The 26,080-nt window shown below is 44.8% G+C and overlaps 2 long non-coding RNA genes across 3 annotated transcripts in view; one reads left to right on the top strand and one right to left on the bottom strand.

The window, feature by feature from the left end:
• The window catches only part of LOC310848764, a 202,969-nt gene extending 186,780 nt beyond the window's left edge, over nucleotides 1-16,189 (bottom strand). Inside the window, exon 1 of the long non-coding RNA XR_014566597.1 lies at nucleotides 16,116-16,189. This is a non-coding gene — a long non-coding RNA (uncharacterized lncRNA). The remainder of the gene's footprint in view (nucleotides 1-16,115) is intronic.
• LOC310848753 overlaps nucleotides 7,079-26,080 on the top strand; it is a 34,156-nt gene continuing 15,154 nt past the window's right edge. Inside the window, exons 1-2 of one of the 2 annotated variants that reach the window (XR_014566584.1) lie at nucleotides 7,079-7,136; nucleotides 9,576-9,718. This is a non-coding gene — a long non-coding RNA (uncharacterized lncRNA). Of the gene's footprint in view, nucleotides 7,137-9,575; nucleotides 9,719-10,080; nucleotides 10,107-11,763; nucleotides 11,802-26,080 lie in introns of those variants that run through there. The other variant, XR_014566585.1, reaches the window with a different exon arrangement.

The raw sequence follows: 26,080 nt of genomic DNA, 5'->3' as shown, positions 1-26,080 counted from the left end.
GGGTGGGGGGTGTAGGCTGATCTCTGGGCAGCCAGAAACTCTTAAATGGATTCTTTCAGATAAAAGAGCCCCGGATACCTTTCTTTTCCTATAATGGCCCCTGAGGCTAATGTCTTAAAGAGGAAACAAAAGAATTGTTTTACATCACACAAGTGGGGCAAGGGACACAGTGGGTGAAAGAGGCACTTGAGTAACGCAGGCCTGTGCAGAGAGGGGTTAGGGAGGGGGGTGGGGAGGGGTGCAGCTGGGTCTAACTTCTGCTTTGCTGTGTGGCCTCTGCTGTTAAACCTTTTAACACCTTCTTTGCCGTTTTTTGGGGGGGCGGGGGCGGGGAGAGGCTGGGCCATTGGCTGTGCCTCTGGGGCTTTTCCTACCACTTACCCCCAACAGATGGGCCCTGTTGGCATAGCCACTCCTGTCTCTTCAAGGTCTTTCAGGCTTGTAATCCTTTGCTTGCTTGCTTTTTTCTGGTTTAAAATGCACCCTATAAAATAATTCAGTTCTCTGAGTTGTTGTTTTCTTTTTAAAGGTGCCAATCTGAATATATTAGACACCGGCATATTCAAGGAATGGTGGTTGTGTTTTATTTTAAAAGGCCCTTCTCTTTAAAGCAGGCCTGTTTGGCCAGGACATGAGAGACTGCGTGTGAAATTACTATCCCGTGTTGCTGCGAGAGCCGGGCTCCTCCGAATGGCTTCATCTGTGCAGCGCATCCTTTGTCTCGGCTGTCAGCTTTCCAGAGGTGGGAAGGGCAGGTGTGACAAGAGAGCAGAGGAAGAGGGAGCCGAGAGAGGCAAAGGCAGCTCTGCAACTGCAGGGCAAGGGGGAAAGTATCTTGCGGCTGCTTTTCAACTGCCTCCCTCTTGGCTTCCCCACCTCCCTTTAAAATGAGGGGCTGGATTTCGGCCTCCTTGGGCTGTGCTTTCCATCTGTTTTTGATTAATGCAAGATTGAAATGTCAGTGACAGCTGTTCACACTGAATTGCAAATTTTTGAAAAAGGAAGTTCTAGCCCTTTAGAAAGCATAAACATCAATGACCGTATTAGATCAGCTCCAGTAACCTACCCAGTGCACTATTTCATTTAGGGCTGACAGAACCAGACCCTGAGAGGGCTTCTGTTTCTTTAAAAGTTTCGTGGAAGGCTGACAGCCACCAGATGAAACTTGTCTGTCATAGTGCTGTAATGAGAGAGGCAATACCTGGAGGGATGTCCCCTTTTGTGCAACTTTGCAAAGTATCAGTATCTACTGGGTGCTGCCCTCAACCTTAATTTCCCTAATTGGGGGCGAGTGGTATAAATACTTCTTGATCATGTTGGACTAGGATCTGGGAGATCAAGGTTCAAATTCCCACTCACCTATGAAGCTCACAGGGTGACCTTGGGCCAGTGAGTCACAGTCTCTCAATCTAGCCCACCTCCCAGGGTTGTGAGAACGCAACCGGGAAGGGAAGAACCATGTATTCCACCTATTTCTCATTTGAGGAAAAGCGGGATACTGTATGAATGTAGAAACAAAACAATATGATCCCGGTTCTTTTTCCTTTCCAAATAGAGGACCATCCCAAAGGACTGGTTATCTCAGTTCTGGGTGTAACTGTGCTGATTCTAATTGCTTGATGGGCTGCATGAAACCTAGCAAAAGCAATGATAATTGGACAAATTAGCTAAACATACTACATAGATCAGATTTTGATGTTCTTTTGGGGAACCTGAAAAAACAGAAGTAAAAGCAAGCAAGTTTTAAAATGCTAGATACTGCATGTCCACACTGGATGAATCTGCAGTTCTGGGAACAATGAAAACAGAAGGTTTAACAGACTATGCTAATTAGATTACAAAGAGGCCTGCCTCAGAAGTTTCCAGTTATATAGGCCTTGCAGAGACAAAGTGGTGAATTTGGAGTGAGGGTGGGGGGTGGGGGTGGGGAAGAATGCAGCAAATGAAAATTAGGAGTTGCTTCTTCATTTCTAGTTTCAAAATGCCTATATGGTGCTTCCCCCACCCCATTCCCATAACTGGGTGCATGCTTGTTATCGGCATGTTCTTTCTCTCTCTATTTCACACATGCACTAATCTCTCTTCAGGAGGCCTGCTTTCTTTCCCTGTGCTAGGCAAAAGTAGGGCAGAAGTCTCCAAACACCTTTACCTTCTCTGGGACCAAAGTCATCTGTCCTTATAGCACAGTCAGTGCTGACTGCTGCTATGTGCTGCCCAGTGGGGAACGACATGTGAGAAGGTCTTTATGGTGGCCGTTCCCCATTTGTGGAATGCCGCTCTCCCTCCCCACCCCCACCCCCTGTGAGGTGTGTGTCTGTCTCCCTCCTTATTTACTTTCAGGAAGACTGTAGAAACATTTCTGTTTTCCCAGGCATTTGAAGGATGCAACATTCCCTTCCTAAACGCCTTCCCATAATTAGCTGTGCAGGTCCGTGACTGTTTAAAATGTTTCCAAGTGTTTCAAAATATGTTTTTGTTTTATTTTTAATTGATTAGTTTTATCACTTCCATGTTTGTCGCCCAAGGCTCCTATGGGAGGAAGGGCAAGGTATAAATTGAAATAAATTCATGCCCTGCACCTAATGCATTTGTGAATGAGTCAACACCAAAAGAGACAGAGCCATCAGCAGAAGACCATGGCATTGCTGTTCCTTCGCGTGTTGGTGAGGCTGCGGAAAGGACATATTTTTGCCTCCCGATGGCATCGTATTGAGCAGGGATGGTGAACCTCGGGAGACCAAATCAGGCCCTGCAGATGTTGTTGACTCTCCCCAGGCTACATATCCACCTGAGCCACACCCCTCAGCAGCCCTGCTTTACACCCTCCTGGAGTGTCTTTGCAGGACTGGAATGTGTTTTTGAATTCTGGCACTGCTTCTTTCTTGCCTGGATGCAAAGGTAAAATTCACATTGATTGTGCTACCCAATGGGCTGAAACAGGCAGCAGGTGACTGAAAACACAGAAAACATGGGGACATTTGTTAGTTCCCCCCATCATTAGAGTCGCCGTCCTCCCACTTTCCTCTCTCCCTATCCTCTCTTCCTCTCCTCCCCCCTTGTCTTCTGTCTTTAAAAAAAACACACAAAGGAAAACATTTCCCCATCTCTTCTAATGTAAGGCAACACACACTGCTGTCATGTTTAAGCACCATTGCCTCCAGGAAAGTGCCTTCATCCAACTGATAGGAGCAGTTGCAGCTGTGGGAGTGCACTTCAGTGGAGTGTGAACTTTATTCCTCCCCTTTGCAACTATTTAAATACTAATATCGAGGTTTAAAATGTTTTTCTTTTTTAAAGAGGAGGGGAGGAAAGGAACTCACAGAGGCTTGCCTGAGGGTAAGACCCACTGAACAGAGTAGGACGTAGGACTTGGCTTCCATGTATACGTGGCATAGGACCAGGCTGTCAAATGCCTAATAACTGTTGATAAACAGTTAATATCATGGAAGGTCAGGAAATTCATATGTTCCTGTCCAACAGCCTCACTAACCCAGTTAAAGCTGCACATGTGCTGCAGTTTCAGTCTGAGCTGTTGAGATTAATATGCAATATGTAAGTTATGTTGCAAAATGTGCCATGATATTAGGAATATCTGTTGAGCTAACACTGCCAAAGGACACTGGCGGTCTGTATTTCTTGGCTCTGAATTTTTCAAAGTGCAACTTTAATGTTGCTCCGAGATGTGTGTGTGTGTGTGTGTGTGTGTGTGTGTGTGTGTGTGTAGTGTGAATAGCCATAATGGAGCTGAGATGCAGCTCTGCTGAACAGAGTACAAAGAAAGCTTCTCAGTTAGGCCACTGGACACAGACCAAAGAGGTAGTTTTTCCTAGCTGTCTTGTTTCCACACTGATTCTCACAGTGTGGTGCCCAAAGTCACAGCAAGAGAGATGTTAAAAACCTGGTCTGGATTCTAAGGATGAGATGGATGGCAAAGGAATTGAACGTTAACTGCATTATCCATGTCTTGCTTATTTCAAGCCAATTTGACCAAAAAGCACTCAATAACCCATAAAATATTTAAGATCATTATGTCTGCAAGCTGCCCAAACTGGGAAGTGGGCTGTCTGTGTGAAAGTGGGCTGTTTTTGACAGCTGTTTTGTTTATATTTTATGTGCAGAAGCCTGCTTGTGCAAGATGTTACGTGTGCAAACGTGCACACAAAATCCAGACCACAGTTAAAAATACTTATCAGTGTGCTTGGTCGTACCCATGGTTTCATACTATGAAGAAGGCATCCAGATACCCATCCAGCAGAGATTATGCCTGTGTTTTCCTGTTAGCTGTTCATCAACTGAATATGCATAATACGATCTGAAATAATCTGCATGACCAGGCATCATGTAAGTGATAGATAACAGTCCTTGTATGGAGAATGGGCCCACACCTACTAGTCCCACCTCTTCTGTCAGCTATGCTCCTCCCACCTTGTATGAATTGGGCAAAAGGTTTAAACCAGGCATAGGCAAACTCGGCCCTCCAGATGTTTTGGGACTACAACTCCCATCACCCCTAGCTAACAGGACCAGTGGTCAAGGATGATGGGAATTGTTGTGACGTGGGGTTTGTGATTTCAGCTCTCTTGACATAATATGCTGGAGACAGTTCTCTAGTAACACTTCTTTATTAAAGCAAACAAGACTGAGACTTGAGGAGGGGAAAGCTACATTTATAGGGACAGGGAACAAGCTAGAAAGGATACATTTTGGAGGGAACAATCTCAGGCAATCACAGTCCTGCCTTTTGGAGGAAACCAATAAGACAGAGGATCCAAATACAGCAGCTTAAATGAACCAATAGTAGCTGTACCCTCTGGAACCAAAAGGCAGTTACTTTACCCTAATGCAATACAGACAATAATAATACAGATATAAAATCCTTTGACTCAATACACAACAGGAATTATAGTCCCAAAACATCTGGAGGGCTGAGTTTGCCTATGCTTGGTTTAAAAAGGAGAGTTTGCTTTTCCTGCATGAGCTCCGCCCCCCCCCCTGCTGCCCATGACTGAGACTCCTGCATGATCAGGATTCTAAATACCAAGGCAGGTGGGGAGCAGTTTCCCCTCATCAGACTGCATGGAGTGGGGGTAGGAGCTGGTGGGGCTGAGGCCAACAAGCCCAAGCCCAGTCTTCCCCTCCAAGCGCTTGGAAGAAAACACTGCCAATAGGACCGGCAGATCCCAAATGGGACAGTGTGCTGACAGTGTCTCCATCAGTCGTTCCAGAGGGAGGATCTTCCAAAACAGCCATTTCCCTTATTTGCAGCAACTATTAAAAGCACAGCAGCTCATATTCTATCTGGTAATATGGGTCTGAAGATCGACTCTGCCACCAGTAGGAGCTGCCATATATCAAGCCTGCTTCCTCTTCCGCAGCCTCCAGTGAAACATGACGTGGCCTTGCCACTCTCCCATCTGTTTCCCCTGAAAAAGATCCACTTTCCCACCCCATTATTTGTTGCCAGGGCTTCTGCCTTGAAACCTTCATCTGGCCACCATATCTTCTGTCGACATCTGCCCACCCCTCCACCCCCGGTGCAGAGTTATGGGTCGCTGTCTCCCTGGCATTTTGACTTTGTTCTCTCCCCTGCTTCCCTACGCCTGTGATCACCTCATTATTATGTCATCCCTTTCCTTTCCTGACTCGGCAGGAATCGGCAGCAACTTCCCTCTCCATCTGCTGCTGCAGAAGGGTGCCTGTGTGGTGCAGAGAGCCGCCCTTCCCCCCCGCGCTCTTTTCCCCTTCCTCTTGCTACCCTCCACAACCTTTTAAAGTGTCAGCTGTCCCTTATACCCCCCCACCCAATTTCTTGCTCCTCTAACGCAGTCACACGAGATGGGCTGATGGCATTCCTCTGCGGCTCAAAGGAAACGTGTCCAAGGTTTAAGCTGATATATCTCCGCACACCATCCTGTATGTCTTTTGCCTCTCACCAGGGACCCCCCAAAGGCTGTTATTCCACGGCCTCTTCATCTGTCCTTGACTCAGCTGCAGCTGGCAGCAATAAGTCTTGCAAATCTCGCCCTGCTATTAAACCACCCCCTTGCTTGCAAAAAAAAAAAAAAAAAAAAAAAAAAAAAGCAAGCGAAATCTGTTCCGTTGGGCCTCGCTTGTTAGACACAGGAGCCGTCCTCTGGCTTTCCTTTCCTTGCCCTTCCTCTGCAATCTTGAACCCGCCCTGAGTGCACTTATTGCACAGAGGGAGGTAGCATAATTGGACAAAATGCATCCTAAAACAATGTGTGTGCTTGAGAGGAGCGGAGTGTTTGGGATAGGAGACGGAGGTTTCCTGTTTCAACAGGAGGGGCAGAGTGCCTGCCATTTGTCACAGATGGGGAAGCATCCGGTTCCCCTCCTGAATTCCACACAAACACACACACCAGCGCAAACAGCTCCAAATCTCTGTATGGGGCTGGCGGCGAGGCACAAGCAATCAGCTCCACACTTGCAATCTGGTCGCCTTATCTCATCAAGTGGGAGCCCTCCTGACCTCAGATTCCGGAAAGGGCTGTAACTCTGCTGGCCAGGCTCCCCTGGTGGACGGGGACTGGATCTCCTCCTTGGATCTCCTCGGGTTTGTCAGTCCCCTAGGAAAGCATTTAAGGGGCATCACTCAAGGGATGGCAATTTAATGAATTGGCCCTTTCCTGCTTCCACATTTTTATTTTATTGCCCTGGAGCCTGACTAATTCTCCTCCTGCTTTGAATAAACAGGGTTTCATTCTGGAGGCCTTCCAAGCTTCCTAGGCAGCCCTTCCTGTCTCTTTAACCCTTTCCGTGCACTCACTGTGGTAGGAAAACCACAGGACAGGCTGCTGTTATCACTCTCCCATCAGCTAAAAATCTGTTTTGTGATTGCAGCCTTCTAAGAGCAATAGAGCATGTCCTGTTGCTTGTCTGACTGCACACTTCTCCATCTGTGCTTGGCTTGGATGGTTGTTTCCAGAGAGTGATGCTTGAGGAGAGCTGTTCGGCCCTGTGGAGCCTTCAATGGGGGGTTCCACAGGATTCGATTTTATGCCACATGCTGTTTAACATCTGCATGAAACCACTGAAAGGGGTTATCTGGAGTTTTGGAGCACATTGTCAGCAACATGGTGATGACAAACAGCTCTACTTCTCCTTCACATCTGCAGGTGAGGCAGTGGAAGTGCTGGACTGTTGTTTTGCCTTGGTAATGGACTGGATGAGAACCAATAAACTGAAGGTCAATCCAGATAAGACTGTTACTGGGTGGTTCCCTAGACCGGAAAGATGGGAGGCTGCCTGCTCTTGATGGGGTTACACTCCCTCTGAAGGAGCAGGTATGCAGCTTGGGGGTACTTCTGAATCCATTTCTATCACTTGAGACTCAGGTGGCCTCAGTGGCACGGAGTGCCTTCCATCAGCTTTGTCTGGTGGCCCACTTGTGCCCCTGTTGGGACAGGGAAAGCCTAACTTTTGTCATCTGTGCTCTGGTAACCTCTAGGCTAGATGGCTACAATGCATTAAGCACGGGGCTGCTTCTGTGTCCCCCCCCCCAATTTTTTTATTGATTTTCCAAATTTATAAACATACACACACACATAAATCCTAACTGTAATTATTCCACTATTATTAACATTGTTAAGTGACTTCCTCACATCCCCCTGGTTGAGTTTCAATGTATATCATTGTAACGGATTTCCAAAACTAATTTCAGATAAAATTTACTTAGTCGAATAACATCTTTCTTTCTTTTCATATTAACTTTAAACGTATTATTCTATAAAATCACATATTTAAATCCTAAACTAATCTGGTACTTGAAAGTATTTCTATTTAAGCTATCTTAGCATATTTAGCTAAATAGTCTTTGAATTTCATCCATTCCTCCTGGTACTCCTCCTCCTTCTCGTTGCGGACTCTTCTGGTCAGGTTGGCTAGCTCTCAAAAGTCCATCATCTTCATCTGCCATTCCTCCACTGTTGGCACTTCTTGTGTTTTCCATTTCTTAGCTAACAAAATCCTAGCAGTTGTTGTGGCATACAAAAACAATCTAGCATCTTTCTTGGGCAATTCCAGACCATTATTCCAAGAAGGAGGGCCTCTGGTTTCTTAATAAATGTATATTTCAACATTTTTTTTCAATTCATTATAAATCTTCTCCCAGAAGTCTTTCACCTTGGGGCAGGTCCACCACATATGATAAAAGGTACCTCCTTTTTCTTTACATCTCCAACATAGATTATCACTGTTGTGATAAATCTTTGCTAATTTTATAGGAGTTAAGTACCATCTACACATCATTTTCACAATATTTTCCTTTAACAGCGAACATGCAGTGAACTTAACCCCTTTCCTCCACAACCTTTCCCAGTCTTCAAACATTACGTTATGCCCAACATTTCTTGCCCAATCTATCATCACAGATTTAACTTGTTCATCCTTTGTATGTCACTCCAACAATAAATTATACATTTTAGGCATGGGGCTGCTTCTGAAGATGGTTTGGAAACTTCAGCTGGTGCAGAATTTGGCGGTCAGGTTGCATATGGGGCAAGATAGTGTAAGCATGTAATGCCAGTCCTGGTCTGACTGCACTGGATGCCACTTTGTTTCTGGGCCCAGTTCAAAGTGTTGGTTTTGATCTATAAAACCTTATAAAACCTTTAAACCTATAAACCACAATATCTCAAGGACTGCCTCTTTGCATACAAACAACCCCAAACCCTATGATCACCATCTGAGGTGATCATCATTGTGTGCTTCCTCCGCGGGGCAACACAAAAATGGGCCTTTTCTGCAGTGGCTCCCCAATTGTTGGAATGCTCTCCCCAGGGCGCCTTCGTTACATATCTTTTGGTGCTAGGCAAAAACATTCCTCTTCTCCCAGTCCTTTGGCTAATTAAACAATCTATGGCCTTTTAAACTCTCTCTGTGTGTGGGAGGAGGTTGTTGTTGTTGCTGCTGCTGCTGCTTTTGCCTGGCTGAAATCTGTCTTTGGATCCTGATTATGGTTCTTCCTTGCCTGGATGGAGGATAAGTAAGAGCTGTGCTGAAAGCAGCCTACAGTACAAAGGCAACATTCATTGTTCTGCCCACTTCTGCCTCTGGCCCCATCTTCCGCTGGCATGTGGGCCCCAGAAGGCTGCTCATAAAAGATCTAAGGCTGCAGAAGGTTGCCCAGTGCTGTAACGCATGACCCAAGAGAGAAGCACGTTTGCCCTCAGGCACACTTTTGTCAAGGGGAAGGACCATGCAATTTGTGCGCATACACTGAGGCCCGCATTGCGTTTCGCACGCACAGTGGCAGGTGTGGAGCTTGAACTCAGTGCCCCGAAGCAAAGACAAAAATTCTGGTTGGCTATGTTGGCAAAGAAGACAGGAGTGCCTGGCGTGCTTTGGTCCATGGGGTCACGAAGAGTCGGACACGTCTAAACAACAACAACATGGTGGCAAAATGGCTGTCATGTTTCTTCAGGGTTGGAGGTGCTGCTGGCTCCCCACTCCTTTTTGCTGTTTTTTAGACGTTTGCTGCTAAAAATAATAAGCATCCTCCCCCCTCCCCCACTATCTCTCATGCTCTTTTCCCCCTCTTTCTTTCTTTGAAACAGGTCAATGGGCCCTTTGTGGTTAGAAGCTGAGAATCGTACAGCTGCTCTCCTTTGCAGAAAGAGGAAACATGCTTCCAACTCAAACAACACTGATTCTGGGAGGCAAAAATCACTCGCAGCCACCCCTCCCCAGTTTACTTCAGGTGACTCATTCTGCACTTGCTGGATGGCTTGTGACTCACTACATTGTTAGACATGTCAGTGTGATGGAAAATGATCTGCTTGAGCTCTGATCCCGGGAGACCGTTTCCTGCTTGCAGCCTCCCCACTGGGGAAGTCTGAGGACCTACGGGGTTTTATTTCTCTCCCTTTCCCTCCCCCCCTCCCACCCCTTAGACAAAGTGGGTGGATGCAGATAGAGAAGATCTTATTGGAAGAAAGAGAAGAGGGTTGAGGTCAATGGAATCTGTTCTCTCTAGCTGACTGTGTCCTGTGCTGGCTCTGTGTGTGACTTTATCTGAATAGTAATTAGTTGGCAGGAAAAGACGAGCAGCTGAAGAGACAGGATGTGGTTGCTGTGCAAGATCTGAGGTCTGTTTCGGATGGGAAGGAGAAGGGACAGAGCGAAATGCAAGTCACACCTGCCTGATAGACGCTGCTGAGATCTTCAACGGGGAAGCATACTAGTCGCTTGTAGGAAGGATTCAAGCAACTGCTTTTTTGCTTTACCTTGAGGCAACCCCCACCCCTACAAAACACACACACACACACACCACATCATGGTGTGATCTGTGTGAAACTAGGTCAAGTGTAGGGTTAGTAGTGCATTCACTTATGCAGCCACTCAGCATTCGGCTAACCTGAGAGCTGATGGTGGTTGAATTCCCCAAGAGGACCACTTGTCTTTTGGATGAGCAGTACCTCAACACACAGGAAATTATCTTTCTTTCCCTGCACCAAAGCGTCTATATGGCACAGTTACTAACTGATATAGCAATCTATCTGTCTGTCAGAAGTAAGTGTTCTGGTTTGTGAACGTTTTTTGTAAGCTAAACATCCGATGCGGCTGTTGGCTATTGTATCTGGGGCGCCTGCGCCAATTGGAAGCTGTGCCTTGGTTTTCGAACGTTTCGGAAGTCAAACGGACTTCCAGAATGGATTAAGTTCGAGAACCAAGGTTCCATTGTATGCCAATACAGTAAAGGTATGGAGGATACGGCAGCTCCTTAAAGGCAGCCAAAATGCAGAGCAGAGTATTGCGGAGGCTTTTCCAATACAGTGGTACCTCGGGTTAAGAACTTAATTCATTCTGGAGGTCTGTTCTTAACCTGAACTGTTCTTAACCTGAAGCACCACTTTAGCTAATGGGGCTTCCCGCCACTGTGTGATTTCTGTTCTCATCCTGAAGCAGAGTTCTTAACCCGAGGTACTATTTCTGGGTTAGCGGAGTCTGTAACCTGAAGTGTCTGTAACCTGAAGTGTCTTAACCTTAACCACTGTATGCTGTTTAGAAGGGGAAATTCTCAGGCACTGCTGGGACTTAGTCTTGGAAGTTCCCTCTCACTCAGTGGTGGGCTTTCTATTTTGGCCTCCCAGGCCTCCCTGTTTGACCCATGAGGCCATTTTGGCCAAGCCATGTCCACCTGGCATCACATGACATTGGCATGGCTTGAATTCAGTGCTTATCTTGACATACTTTCGGCAGGGACCAGGTGCACTCTGGAGCTCCTTGTCATTCCCAAGTGCATCTTATTCCTTCCAAAAGCAGCACAGTAGGGAAAGGCACCCAATTCAACCAGTGCTAAAGCAACAATCAGAGCACACCTGCAATTGTTGCTTTATAGCCATGGCTTTGCCTTTCCCGTGCCTGATGTCACAGGACATCAAATGACTGGCAGCTGGACAGCCCCATCCACCTGCCAATGTGGCTCGCAGAGACTACTTTCAGATCCAGTCCTCTGGCCAAAAGTGGTTACTCACCCCTGCTCTAACTAGATTCTGCTGCTGCTTACAATTTATTTTGTACCATTGGTTATTCTGCCCCTAAAATAAATAGGTGTTACGTAATCTACATGAGCTTCTTTGTGAATGTTCTTCTTTACATCAACATAAAAGGAGTCATATTGGATTATACTGGATCACACCAAAGGTCCGGCTAGGCCTTCATTCTGCTGTCAGTGTGATATGGTCTTACTCCTTTCCAGTGCTTTTTAGGTGTTTTGTTTTGATTTGTTTTGTTTTGCTTTAGGAAAGAAGGGTGCTGGTACTCACCCTGAAGTTGTTACAGTAAGTGCCGTACTTTTTTTACTTTTTTTTTTAGTATATAAAGCTACCTTTATTTAGACTTTTACAGAACAAGCCAATGAATACACTTGTAGGAAGTTTAAAAACAGTATGTCACCTTTTTACACAAACTATATTGCCATTGACTTGCTTTAGAAGTTACAGAATTTCCAAGTTTTGAATCCGCTTTCCTCAAGCAACAGGTATTCATAAATACAACATCTTACCCCCCAATTAATTTAATGGTATACAAGTGCCGTACTTTTAACATTTGCCAAAAAAAAAAAAAGGTGCTGGTATTGCGTACTCTTGAGTACCCCCAGAAAAAAAGAACTGCATTGGGCATTTTGCATCTTCCAGATCAAGTGCAATGGAAGCTCCACACAGGGTGCATTGCATTTCTCCAGCCCTGAAGTCACCAGTGCTTGAACGACGGCATTCAAGCTCTCCCAGTCCAGTAACGACCATAGTGGTCACACCAGAGGCAGCTGGTAAAAGGTGCTTCTAGCTCCTGAAGCTACCTGGGCCTCCAGGGACAGAGCTGGATCCAATAGCAGCCCTAAACTGTGTACCTGTTTCTTCAGGTGAGTGTGACCCTGTCCAGGACAGGCAAGTGGACCAATTTCTTTGTCATGGGAACCCCTCCCCCACAGTGCCTCTGTCTTGCCAGGACTTGCTTGGGTAATGTGTCTCTGTGTATCCAGGCCCGGATTTATTCCTTCTACAAACAGATTGCTAATATGGCAACCCAGCCACGGGAGGCACTGTGCACAAATGGAGCCATGGGAGACCACTTTTATCTTAGCTTCGGGCTGCACCTGCTGGATTTTCAGCTAGCATCCAGTTCTTGGCAACCTGGTGCTACCTCTCTGAGATCTAATGGTTTCTGACTTAGAAGCTTCCCTTTGAAATTAATTGATTTCCTTCCCCTCACAAAGGGCAGCATTCACCATGATTGAGATATTACAGATATAAAGCATTACTATACCTGCAGCCCAGTTGGGGGAAAACCTTTTAGGGTGGCTGAATGTTGGGGCTGATATACATATACATATACATCATATACATATACATATACATACCATTTTTTATTTTACTGAAATACTTCCTTCTGCATGATGCTCACATTTGATTTATTGTTAAAATCTTCCATGAGCTCACATATGCATACCTTTATGGCACTTTTCCACGAGCTTTTAAGTGTGCCAAATTTGGGGTTGTCATCCGCAAATCAATGCCTTGCCTTTGACCTGGTGAGATAGACAGGTAATCTTGGGATCTTACCTACAGGCTTGTCATTGCTTTTCACTTGCTTCAGTTGTGTTTTACTTGCGCATGGATGTTTACATAAACAACTAAATTCTAAGCCTAGACAGCATTGGAAAGGGGAGCAGGCACCCCCACAACAAGCAGTTCGCCCCTTCAGTGGCTGAACCTTTGCGGTTATTAGAAAGAAATGTATTTTATCCACATACAAATTATAACTAAATTAAAAGCTAAAAATCAACAGAAGGCTACAATCCTGAGCACACTCCGTCAAGACTTACTTAAAAGAAGATATGATTAGGATAGGGACATTAATGAGAAATATTATTTCCCCATGAGGAGTCTAATGTAGCTTGACTCGCTGGAATTTACTTTGCCCCTTCTCTGCTGGCCAATATTTTCCCCTGGGGTCACTACTGGTTCTGTGAACCAGACAAGTAACCCCATGTGTGCCTAGTAGTGTGTTTAGCAATTGCAAAAACTTTTGAAAACAATGTGATAATCATTTATTGATTTTTTTAAAATGGCAAGGTTGAAGCCATGGCAAGAATCACCAGCTCTAATGCAGGGGTAACTTGCCTTATGGATGTTCTTGGAGTACCCATCAATCCTAGTCAGCAGGTCCAATGACCAGAGATTGGAGGAGCCTGGAGGCTACCATGTTGGCTACACCTGTTCTGGTGTTTGCTTTATTTTCCAGCTGCTTTTGCCCCTTACGCCTGTGTAGTTTGGGGGAAAGGTGAAAGAAATGTGTGAAGCTGTCCGCACTGAGCACAGACACTTGCAAGCTGGGTTTTTGTTTTAGATAAGAGCCATTTAGTTTTTACTTGTGTGAAGGGGTGCCACAGATTCAAAGGGGCTGTGGGGCTACATCACCACATGGCTCATTTTAGCTCCCCATGCTTTTAGGGCAAACATCTATAGTGTGGTGGTGCTTCTTTGCATCTAGATGAATAGGCGCTTTGACACACCTTCACAGAGGTTAGGCAAAAGCATCCCATTATTCACGCTTCCATTTCATAGCACACAATGCTATGGATCTGGTGCTTTTACAATCCTTGGGGGTTTTTTAGTCAAAGGTACACAGGGTGTCTACTGTTGTTGCCATACGTTTGGAATTTCCTGGACATAGCTGGGATTCGACCATTGGAAACAGCGTCTGGGCAGAAATTGCTTAAATGTCCAGGGAAATCCGGAAGTGTAGATTTTTGTGAATTTTTGAAATATGGCAATCCTAGTGTCTACATTGAACTCAGTGAGACTTACTTCAGAGTTGACACACATAAGGCTGTGCAGTGAGGGGATCTGTTCATGCCTGCTTTGGTGGGATTTCAAGTGGAAGTCATTCAGCTCTGGTGGTCTATTAAATGTGGAAAAAGCTGCCCATAGCACCCAACCTTCACCTCTGATGTTGCCCTTCCCTCCTTCTGCTTACAGCTTGCTTTGCTTTTTTAGATGGGGAGATGTGTTCATTCTGATGAGCCTTCCGAGCTATTTCTATGTGATGTGGAAGTAGCATTTCAAACAGAGTGTGGCGTAACCTCTTTCTAACATATGATACAAACCACAACTGTCTGGCATGGGCATGCAAGCCAGAACCCGAAGGGAAATGGCACACAGAGCCAGACGTGATCTTTGATCGTACGTTGTGTAAAATTAACAGCGCCAGTCATGACAAGCCTTAAATGCCACATCTGTCAGGGGGTTTGGTAGCTGCATAACAATATGTTTTTAACCCCATTATTGCTTAATTATGCCTTCAATTATTTCCCCAACAATAACAACAACAACAAAACCCATTGCAAATAACAGGTGGTTTTCTGACAATTCTGTGCGCTGAAAACAGCCCAGAATGGAGTTTGTGGCATTTTATCCTCCAAAGGGAGAAGGCACCTGAGCACCTGAGCTTAATGAGTACCCAACTCTGATTAACTCCTTAGCTGCCAGTTTTCATCGCTCTTCTTGCTACAGGCTTTATATACACAGGGAAGCACTTCAGCAGATAATACAGGACAGTGACACATTCAAGAAGTTTAAGTGGAATAGGAGAGCCTTGCTGGATGAGACAAAATACCCATCTAGTTCAGCATCCTGTTTTCTATGATGGCCAACCAGAAGTGCATAAAGAGAATGTGAGTGCAATAGCCTTCACCTGCTTGCGTTGTACCAAAAGCATTTCACCTATTCAGTAGCAAGTGAGCAGGACTTAGTGAGGCAGCAGCTGCTTTTGCTATTTCCGTGCAGACAAAGGCTTGTAGTTCAGCAACCAAGCCAGGGATAGCTTCAAACAGCGAAGTTCTTTAGGGTGAAATCCAAGGAGCTGAACACCATTTAAATTTGTGGAACTTGCTTCAGAGCAAATAGGCACAGGCTGCTAAGGAATGGTCCGCCATGTTGGATTCATCAGTTCTAAACTTGCATAGAAACAAATGTATATACATTGATGCTTTAGAATGATCTCCAGAATAAGAATTCCTACCAACTGGACACTCTTTCCTCATCCTCTGTTGTGGAATTCAAGTGGGCTTCCTCTCCATTTTCACAGGGAGCAGGTCAGGCCAATTGAGCCTGGAGACTGAGTCATCACCTGCAGTGAACCCAAAATGTCTGCTAAAATGCATCCAGCCAAGACTTCCATGAAGTACAATAGGAGATCAGTACAGTGGTACCTCGGGTTACAGACACTTCAGGTTACACAATTTAAGGTTGTGCACCGCACCAAACCTGGAAGTACCAGAACGGGTTACTTCCAGGTTCCAGCGCTTGCACACGCGCAGAAAATCAAATAACAACCCATGTGTGCGCAGACGCGGTGCTGCGAGTTGCGAACGCTGCGGGTTGTGAATGTGCCTCCTGCACGGATCACATTCACAATCCAAGGTTCCACTGTACAGTGGTCCCTCAGGTTAAGAACTTAATTCGTTCCGGAGGTCTATTCTTAACCTGAAACTGTTCTTAACCTGAGTTACCACTTTAGCTAATGGGGCCTCCTGCTGCCGCCGTGCCGCCACCGTGCGATTTCTGTTCTCATCCTGAAGCAAAGTTCTTAACCCGAGGTACTGTTTCTGGGTTAGCGGAGTCTGTAACCTGAAGTGTCTGTAACCCGAGGTACCACTGTAATGTGATGTGAGCAGCCTTTCATATGATTCCTCAGCTATTATCAGTCTACTCCTTCATGGCATCCCTAATAAGCTTCTCAGAAGACAGTTGGGGGAGGGAACACTTTAAAGAGACAGAAAGGAAAGGAAAAGAAATTTAAAAGTTTAAAGAAATATGGTAGACGGACAGGACACCATGCTAATACATTAAGCATGGTAGAATATATATTTAATTTGCTTATTACCTTTGTATCTTGACTTTTGTCCAAGTTTAGAGCATTGTACATGGTTTCTCCAAAATAAAGTGGTGAGAGAGGGGGCCTGGAAAAGCTAGCTCCCTAGGAAGGTAATTCCGCAACTGTGGAGCCACCACTGAAAAGGTCTTGTTCATGATAAGTTATCTACTAATCTCCTCTTTGCTACTGGCAGGCCAGAGACCAAGCCTTCAGAAGCCAAACAGAGCTAAGGTTGATTCATGTGGATGCAATTATTAGATGCAAGGCTATTTAGGGCTTTAAATATGTAAACAATTATTTTTAGTTGAACCTATGAAGGACTGGTAATCATTGATCTAAAATAGGTGTGATCTGTGCTTCCTGTCTTGCTTCTACTAGCAATCTGGCAGCTGCATTTTGAACCATTTCCAGTTTCAGAACTGTCTTTAGAGGCAGCCCCAAGTAAAATACATACATACATACATACATACATACAGGGGCGCCGACTTATAAAAAATATTGGGGGGGCCCATACCGGGGTCCTGCCCCGGGAAGTTTTCTAAATTTTAGATGAAAATTAGTGAGTTTTAAAGTTTTTAAAAAGTATTTTAGAGTCATATGATCAACATTAGAACCCCGAAAACTCGACTCTCTATAACTCCACACTCCGGGAAACTCGACAAGCCTGAAACACTTTTTGGCTTTGAAAAAAGAAACAAAACATAAACACGCACGGTATTTTCGTAAAAAGCTAATTTAATTTACAGTAACAATTATGCTTATAGACTATTACAGAGCAGTGAATATATAGCTCTGAAAAGACTGAAATGATATTTAAATAAATCCTAAACTATCATTAAAAGAATAAAACATAAAATATTGCTGTCGCACAGTAATAGCACTTTGATTAATAAGTGAGATAGCTAATTTAAGCTTACTTTGAATAAGGCTGAGGGTTCATTAAATAAATATAATATCTCAAAGTTAATGCTTTAATACAGTTAATAAAGTTAATACAGTATGCCTAATACTGTATGTAAATACTGTAATACTGTATGTAAATAACGGGCTTTAATTGGGTCTTACTCCCTAAAAATATTTAAGTATTTGAAAATAACTAATACAGTACTATAGTAATATAGAAATACAGTACTAAACTAGTACTAATATTTCAAAACTGAAAATTTAACATTCTGTATGTATTTAATTCTCTATTTTATAAAGATTTTTAATATCTGACAGTGAGTTTGGAGTAGCCCAATGCAAAAATCCTGAGGATCCATGTGGATCCATGCTTTGTAACCACGTTTTTGCACCACTGTGACCCTAGGCAACAGTGGGTGCGTGATTTTTTTGGTGCAAGATGTAGCCATGGACATGCTATGTGATCTGATGGTGAATTTGGGGTGACCCAATGCAAAGATCCTGAGGATCCATGTGGATCCGTGCTTTGTAACCACGTTTTTGCACCACTGTGACCCTAGGCAACAGTGGGTGCGTGATTTTTTTGGTGCAAGATGTAGCCATGGACATGCTATGTGATCTGATGGTGAATTTGGGGTGACCCAATGCAAAAATCCTGAGGATCCATGCTTTGTAACCACGTTTTTGCACCATTGCAGCCCCAGGCAACAGTGGGTGCGTGATTTTTTTTGTACAGACTGTAGCCATGGACATGTAATGTGATCTGATGGTGAATTTGGAGTGACCCAATGCAAAAATCCTGATGATCCATGTGGATCCGTGCTTTGTCACCACGTTTTAAATGGGGAGGGAAGGAAAAACACAGAAGGGTCAAGAAGCACAAGAGGGGTGTGCGGAGAAGCAGCTGGCTAAGAATGCAGGGGAGGAGTTTAACGGGGTGGGGGGGAGGAAAGGAAGGCAAAAGTCCCCCCCCCCAAGCCAGCCCTCTCTCTCTCTCTCCCACCTGCATCCCTAGAGCAGGGAGAGGAGGAGGTGGTGGGCTGGAGCCTGCACACAGTGTGACTAGGAAAGAATTAGAAGGAAGGACTCGATCCTTTCCTTAACCCTCTGCTTGCCAGGAGGGCAGGGGATTCCCTGCTCTTTGTTGAGTTTGAGCAAACGCAGCAACAGAAGCGGGTGGGCAGTAAGACCCTGAGGCAGAATGCAGGAAAGCAGCAGCTTCCGCCTTCCCTCCGCCCGACCGCCCAATCTTATTTTTGCCTGATTTTTGCCCCTGCGCTCCGGCTCCGGGGACCACACATTCGCTCAATAACACGCACAGACATTTCCCCTTACTTTTTAGGAGAAAAAATCTGTGTGTTATAGAGCGAAATTTACGGTAATAATTTTCTTAAATTATTGGGGGGGCTCTGCCCCCCCAAACGAATTTTTGAGGGGGCTCGGGCCCCCTCAGGCCCCACGGAGTCGGCGCCTATTCATACATACATACATACATACATACATACTTATTATTAGTATTGTTATTAACTGAATTTTTATACCACCCTATACCCGGAGGTCTCAGGGCAGTTCACAGAATAAAATCAAAATATAAAACCACAAAATACACAATCAAAATAAAAACAACAACCCAATAACCTCCCCACCCCATATTTTTAAAAGGGCATAGGATGTCAATAAAATAAGCCAAAGGCCTGGTTATAATGGAACTTTTTGCCTGGCGCCTAAAGGTGTATAATGAAGGCGCCAGGTGAACTTCACAAGCGAACACTGAGAGTGTTCCACAGATGAGGGGCCACTGCAGGGAAGGCCCGTTCTCATGTTGCCACCCTCCAAACATCTTGAGAAGGCACACAAAGAAGGGCCTCAGAAGATGATCTCAGGGTCCGAGTAGATACTCGTTTAATTCTGGATATAATAAGTACAGGGGTAAACGTTCTCCAGGTAAGATCACAGCAAATGAACCTTCTGTGAATTGTCTTCCAAAAAGGACCAGAGCCACCATACCTTTAAGCAGTGCTCCAGCAGGGCAACCTAGTTTGTCAATGATACCATCAACAAGGCAAGTCAGCCTGATCACTTTGTATACCTTCCAGGATAATCATCCACCAAGATAACCAATACAATTTCAGTCCTGAGACCAGGCTAGAAACCAAACAGGAATGGCACCGTCCAGATCTACATAGAGTCAAGATGCTACCTCCCTCACCAGTGCCTTACCTCAAAATACAAATTTGGGTAGCTGTTCAAATTTGCCAGATTCAATGTAGATTCCTTTAAAAGGGGTCACACAACTGCCTCCTTTAAGACAGAAGGGCCGCATGTAACTGGCCTGTCAGGTCTCTGTTTTTCTCACTTAGCCTTCTGTAACACATGCCCTTTGACTTGCCCTTTCCCAGGCCACCTTGCAACAAGATGGGGACACTTCCAATGTGCTTCTGAGACTGCCTTGAATGGGAAAACGATGGAGGAGTCTTGAGGCAGGCAGAAACTAAAGGCATCGGTGAAAAGGGGAAGGTGAGTAGAGAGTTACTCATGAGACACTGGGTGGAGCGGGCAAAAGAAAGAACGACAGAAATGAACCCTTCACAGATGACCATATTGTCACACTTAGTACGGTAAGTGTTGAGAGTCCCTTTGATTTGCTGAGAAACTCCAGTGCATATTGGCCCTTTGAAACAGAGGAGAACGCCCCACTTGGAAAGAATTTTAAATCATGCTAGACACAATGGCAGCAAACGGAGGTGAAAATCAACTTGCGCTTGCACAGAAGTGCTTCCTGATTCACCTTGCATGCTAAGCCAAGGCAGGCCAGCTCTTCGTAATGCTGTCCCACAGAACATCTCCGATTGCTCACCGCCTGGACCACGTGCTGCAGTCCCCAACGCAGCAGGCGCAGAGGCCTCTCTGGCTAGTGTGCCGTTATTGGATTTGAGACTGCAGGCAAGCCTGGTGCCTGCCGGACTTGACAACCACTCAGTCGGTGATCTGTCTCCTTTAAGAGAGCAGACAGGCTCCAAGGCTGCCGTGTTACTCCCACCGGTTCCCCTCCTCTCCCTGCCTCTCTGAGTGCAGCACAACATCAGAACGCAGCTGTCAGTCAGGCTCCTCGGGGAGCAGTCTGTATGTTTACATGAATGATCATATGGTAACCTCTTCCAGCTCATGGGCAAGTCGCACGGTTACCTCATCTGCAGTCAAATTACCTCATCCATGTGAAATGTAGCAAGTGCAAGACAGGGAGCAATGCACGGCGCTCTCCAGGGTATGGCTCCCTCATTAGGAGACGGCAGAGGAGCTGTCCTCCGTTGGACCACTCAGGAAATAAACTTGAGATCTGTTAGCCTTATAATTATCCCTACTCATGGGCCCCTTCATAAATCAACGGGGCTTATTTCACGACAGGGAGAGGGGTGTGTCCCTGTGTGCCTGGGAGCCTCTTGTCTCGGCGGATTTACATTTACCCTCTGGAAGGCTGCTGAGAGTCCTAGGATGATGAGCACTCGGATGGGAGGTTAATTTACCCCTCTTTAAGGAAATAAAGAGAAGCAGATAAGGTTCAAGCGGGATGGGATGCTGTGCAGCACAGGCCAGGCTCTGAAATCTCATGTGCCCTGGCTTACCATTTCTCCCTTTAAAAATATGGCGTGTGATGTCTAGGAATATAAAGTCAATTATCTTGGCCATAGGTGGCTGGGTTTATTAGACGCTGTCAAGTTATTCACAATGTAAAGGACATGTTGACCTACAGTGGTCTCTCCCTTCCAATCAGCGCTTACAACTTACAGAATCTCCTGTATTTGTGCATCCTTCGTATTAACCCTTGGGTTTGCTGGGCAGATATTTGCTGTAGCGTTTCCTTTGCAAGCCTTGCCTTGGAAGAACTCTTGTTTATTTTGGGACAAGCCTTTTAAAAGCACACGGTTGGCTGGAAAGCGTGTGTCTGTCTGTGTGTGTGTGTGTGTGTGTGTGTGTGTGTGTGGAGGGAAGAAGGAGGAAGGGAGGGAGGCAAGAAAGGAATCATCGGCCACAGTCTCCTTTCTTTGCCAACGAACACCCTGGAAAAAAAAGCAATTTATGTATCATATATTTGTTTCAGGCTATTTATCATTTCTGGTTTGCACACATCGTGCGTGAACAGCTGTCCTTATCTGGCATGGGGCAGCATAATAAAAAGGAGATTATGAGCACTCTTTCCCTCTCCCCCTCCGCTTGCTTTCTCAGGCCTATGAATGTGGAGCTGCTTCTGAATGGCAAGGAGGACAGGGTCTCATGGCAGTAACTAATGCACATCTGGAGTTTTGCAGCATTCTAGAGATAGTTATTAGGGTCCCAGGAGCACCAGCCAGACTGGGAATGGGAACCTGGTATCCATGGTGAGGCTCCCTATCTCACAGCACCAGGTGTGCTTTTTCTTGGAAAGGCTGTCCTCGGAGGGGGAGAAAAAAGAATCCAGGAGAGAGGTAATTAGGAGCTACCTTGCACAACCGAGCCAGCTCCCGGGAAGGACAGTGCAGGGAGCGGATGATGTGTGCAGAGATTTCCGCCTTATGGAAGGCAGCAGCATTTTTGTCTCTTTCTCCAGGGGAGTTGAGAGGAAGAAATACAAGGGTAGATAGCTACATGTTTTAAAGAAACCTGGAAATGCTAACATGTCTGTGTTGGAGCGCATCAGTGCAGGTTGTTCGCTGTCTTGAAATAAGATCCATATTCAGATCGATAGAGATTTGTGCCGAGGGGAAGTGTTTCTGATTATTTCTTTGCCGTCTCAATGTGGCATAGAGTGACTGAAAGAGATACCTTCCCTGGGCTGCTAACTGGAGACTAATTAATAAAACAAACCCTTTCCTGGCAGCTTCTGCGCACACATTCTCTCTCCCCCTCCACCCCCAATTTCTATAATACTGTATGTGATATGACCATAAAATGGGTAGGGCTAATGCCCTGTTGAAGCCTGGTATTTCATTTGTGAGGAAGTTTGGTTGGATGCCTCTTTGATATTGCTAGAACTGTTTCCAACAATGTGTAATGACAGTCACAAAACAGTAGATAATTAAGCTCACAACAAAAATTGGTGGTTGTTGCTGGTGATAAACACATAAATAGATTCTCAGATGCATCAACAGAAGTATAGTGTCCAGATCAAGAGAAGTAATAGAACTGCTCTATTCTGCCTTGGTCAGACAATACCTGGAGTACTGTGTCCACTTCTGGACGCCACAATTTAAGAAGGATATTGACAAGCTGGAACGTGTGCAGAAGGGGGTGACCAAGATGATAAAAGGTCTGGAAACCAAGCCTTATGAGTAACGGTTGAAGGAGCCAGGTATGTTTAGCATGGGGAAGAAGAAACTGAGAGGAGATATGATAGCCATCTTCAAATAGCTAAAGGGCTGTCACATGGAAGAGGGAGTGTCCTTATTTTCTCCTGCTTTGGAGGATAGGTCCCAAACCAATGGCTTCAAGTCACAAGAAAGGAAATTCCGACTAAACACCAGGAAGAACTTTCTGATAGTAAGAGCTATTCTACAATGGAATGGTCTCCCTCGAGGGGTTGTGGCCTCTCGTCCCTTGGAGATTTTAAAGCAGAGGTTGGATGGCCATCTGTCATGGATGCTTTAGTTGAGATTCCTTCATTGCAGAGGGTTGGACTAAATTACCCCCAGGGTCCCTTCCAACTCTATAATTTTACGATTCTATGACTCAGTAGTGGTGGGTGGTAATCTTTTTCCTGTTCAGGACTTTCATATGCTGGATGGAATGAAGATGGAGGTATGATTTATATGGTTACATGCCCAAGGAAATAGATCAATCCTGAATTGCAAAATAACACGACAAGAGATCGAACAAGCCATTCAGAACATGCAATTGGGCAAATCCCCAGGGCCAGATGGGCTGACCTCCAAGTATTATAAGACATTAAAAGACTATCTGATACAACCATTGATGGAGGTTAGCAATGAAATTATGGAGGGGAAGAAGGCGCCGGAATCATGGAAGGAAGCTTTTATCACATTGATACCAAAATCGGAAGCTGAAAAGACACAACTTAAGAACTATCGTCCCATCTCTCTTTTAAATGTGGATTACAAAATATTTGCAGACATTTTGGCAAGTAGACTTAAAAAAGTATTAAATGAAGTAATTCACAAGGACCAGGCAGGCTTTCTCCCAGGTAGACATCTGTTTGCTAATACAAGGAACATTATTGACATCTTGGAATTTTTGCAAACAGACATAAATACAAAAGCAGTGTTAATTTTTATAGATGCGGAGAAGGCCTTTGACAACATTTCCTGGAAATTTATGAAGGGAAATTTAAAAGAAATGGGAGTGGGACGGGGTTTTGAGAACGGGATTGATGCAATATATTCAGAACAAAAGGCCAAACTGATAATTAACAATGTGGTTACTGAAGAGTTTAAAATTGAAAAAGGAACACGACAAGGCTGCCCTATTTCCCCTTTGCTATTTATTTCGGTTCTGGAGGTGCTCTTGAATATGATTAGAGGGGACCGGTTGGTGGAAGGAATTCAGGTCGGAGCGAAACAATATAAACTTAAAGCTTTTGCAGATGACCTAGTTTTGACCCTGCAGGAGCCAGAATCTAGTACGAAAAGAGTATTACAATTGATTCAAGACTTTGGTCGGGTGGCGGGATTTAAATTAAATAAACAAAAAACCAAGGTATTGGAAAAAAACTTGACAGATACAGAGTCAGAACGGTTTCAGAGAGAGACAGAATTAAATGTGGTTAAAAAAGTAAAGTACCTAGGGGTAAACATAACAGCAAAAAATCTGAGTCTATTTAAGGACAACTATGGGTTAAAGCCTCAGCACCTAGGACTTGCCGATCGAAAGGTCGGCGGTTTGAATCCCTGCGGCGGGGTGCGCTCCCGCTGCTCGGTCCCAGCGCCTGCCAACCTAGTTCGAAAGCACCTCTGGGTGCAAGTAGATAAATAGGGACCGCTTACCAGCGGGAAGGTAAACGGCGTTTCCGTGTGCGGCTCTGGCTCTGGCTCTGGCTCTGGCCAGAGCAGCGATGTCACGCTGGCCACGTGACCCGGAAGTGTCTCCGGACAGCGCTGGCCCCTGGCCTCTTGAGTGAGATGGGCGCACAACCCCAGAGTCTGTCAAGACTGGCCCGTACGGGCAGGGGTACCTTTACCTTTACCTTATGAAAAATGCTGGTCAGAAATTAAGAGAGACTTAGACAGTTGGACAAAATTGAAACTTTCTTTGTTAGGCCGAATTGCTGCTATCAAGATGAATGTATTGCCAAAAATGTTGTTTCTGTTCCAAACACTACAGATTGTGGACAAGACGGAGTGCTTCCGGAAGTGGCAGAGAGACATCTCTAAGTTCGTCTGGCAGGGCAAAAAGCCCAGAATTAAGTTTAAGATATTAACTGATGCAAAAGAAAGAGGAGGCTTTGCCCTGCCAGACCTAAAGTTGTACTATGAGGCCGCAGCTTTCTGCTGGCTAAAAGATTGGCTACTTCTCGAAGACACTGACGTACTGGATCTGGAAGGTTTTAACAATGCTTTTGTGTGGCATGCATACTTATGGTATGACAAGGTTAAGAGCAATAGGGCCTTTAAGAACCATATTGTCAGAAAAGCACTGTTTAATGTCTGGACAAAATATAAAGACTTATTGGAAAACAAAACTCCAAGGTGGCTTTCACCTCTGGAAGCTAAGGCCCGAAAAAGACCCAATATGGAGGCCAAATGGCCAAAATATTGGGAAATATTAGAAAAAGATGGAGACAATTGGAAATTGCAGAGTTTGGAGAAAATGAAGGATAAAGTGCGAGACTGGTTACACTACGCTCAGATTAAAGAAGTCTTTAAAAATGACAAAAAGTTAGGGTTCCAGGTGGAGAAATCGAAATTGGAAACAGAACTGTTAGAACCTAAGTTATACAATAATGTATAACTTGCTGTTAAAATGGAATACACAAGATGAAATGGTTAAATCGGCTATGATAAAGTGGGCGCAGGATATTGGGTATAATATCATGTTTGAGGACTGGGAAAGGTTGTGGACCACTGGGTTGAACTTCACTGCATGTAATGCTTTGAAGGAAAATGTAATGAAAATGATATATAGATGGTACATGACCCCAGTTAAACTTGCGAAAATATACCATTTGTCTGATAACAAATGTTGGAAATGTAAAGGAAATGAAGGAACATTCTTTCACCTCTGGTGGACGTGTCCTAGAGTGAAGGCCTTCTGGGAAATGATATATAATGAGTTGAAAAAGGTATTTAAGTATACCTTCCCTAAGAAACCAGAGGCCTTCCTCTTGGGTATTGTCGGCCAGAGGGTGATAAAGAAGGACAGAACTTTTTTCCTGTATGCAACAACAGCAGCAAGGATACTCATCACCAAGCATTGGAAAACTCAAGATTTACCCACACTGGAAGAATGGCAGATGCAACTGATAAACTATATGGAACTGGCCGAGATGACCGGCAGAATCCGAGACCTGGGAGAAGAGAGGGTTGAAGAAGATTGGAAGAAATTCAAGATTTATCTACAAAAATACTGTAACTTGGTCGAATGTTAAGAAGGATGCTAGATCATAAATAATTGAGCACCACTAAATTAGATGGAATTAGGACGATAAGTGAGACTGAGGAAGATATAAACCTTTTGGAGAATCATTAGATTATATTCAAATGAACGGGAAGTAAGATTGTAAACAAGATGATAAATTGCTGGCAAAAGTTTGTAATGATGCAAGTGGGAGCGGGAGACGTGAGGGAGTCCA

This window comes from Podarcis gaigeae, assembly GCF_964106915.1.
Source record: "Podarcis gaigeae genome assembly, chromosome: 7".
In the NCBI taxonomy this organism is placed as follows: domain Eukaryota; kingdom Metazoa; phylum Chordata; class Lepidosauria; order Squamata; family Lacertidae; genus Podarcis; species Podarcis gaigeae.
Note: the sequence above shows the minus strand (reverse complement) of the source record. Positions and strands in the feature narration are given on the sequence as shown.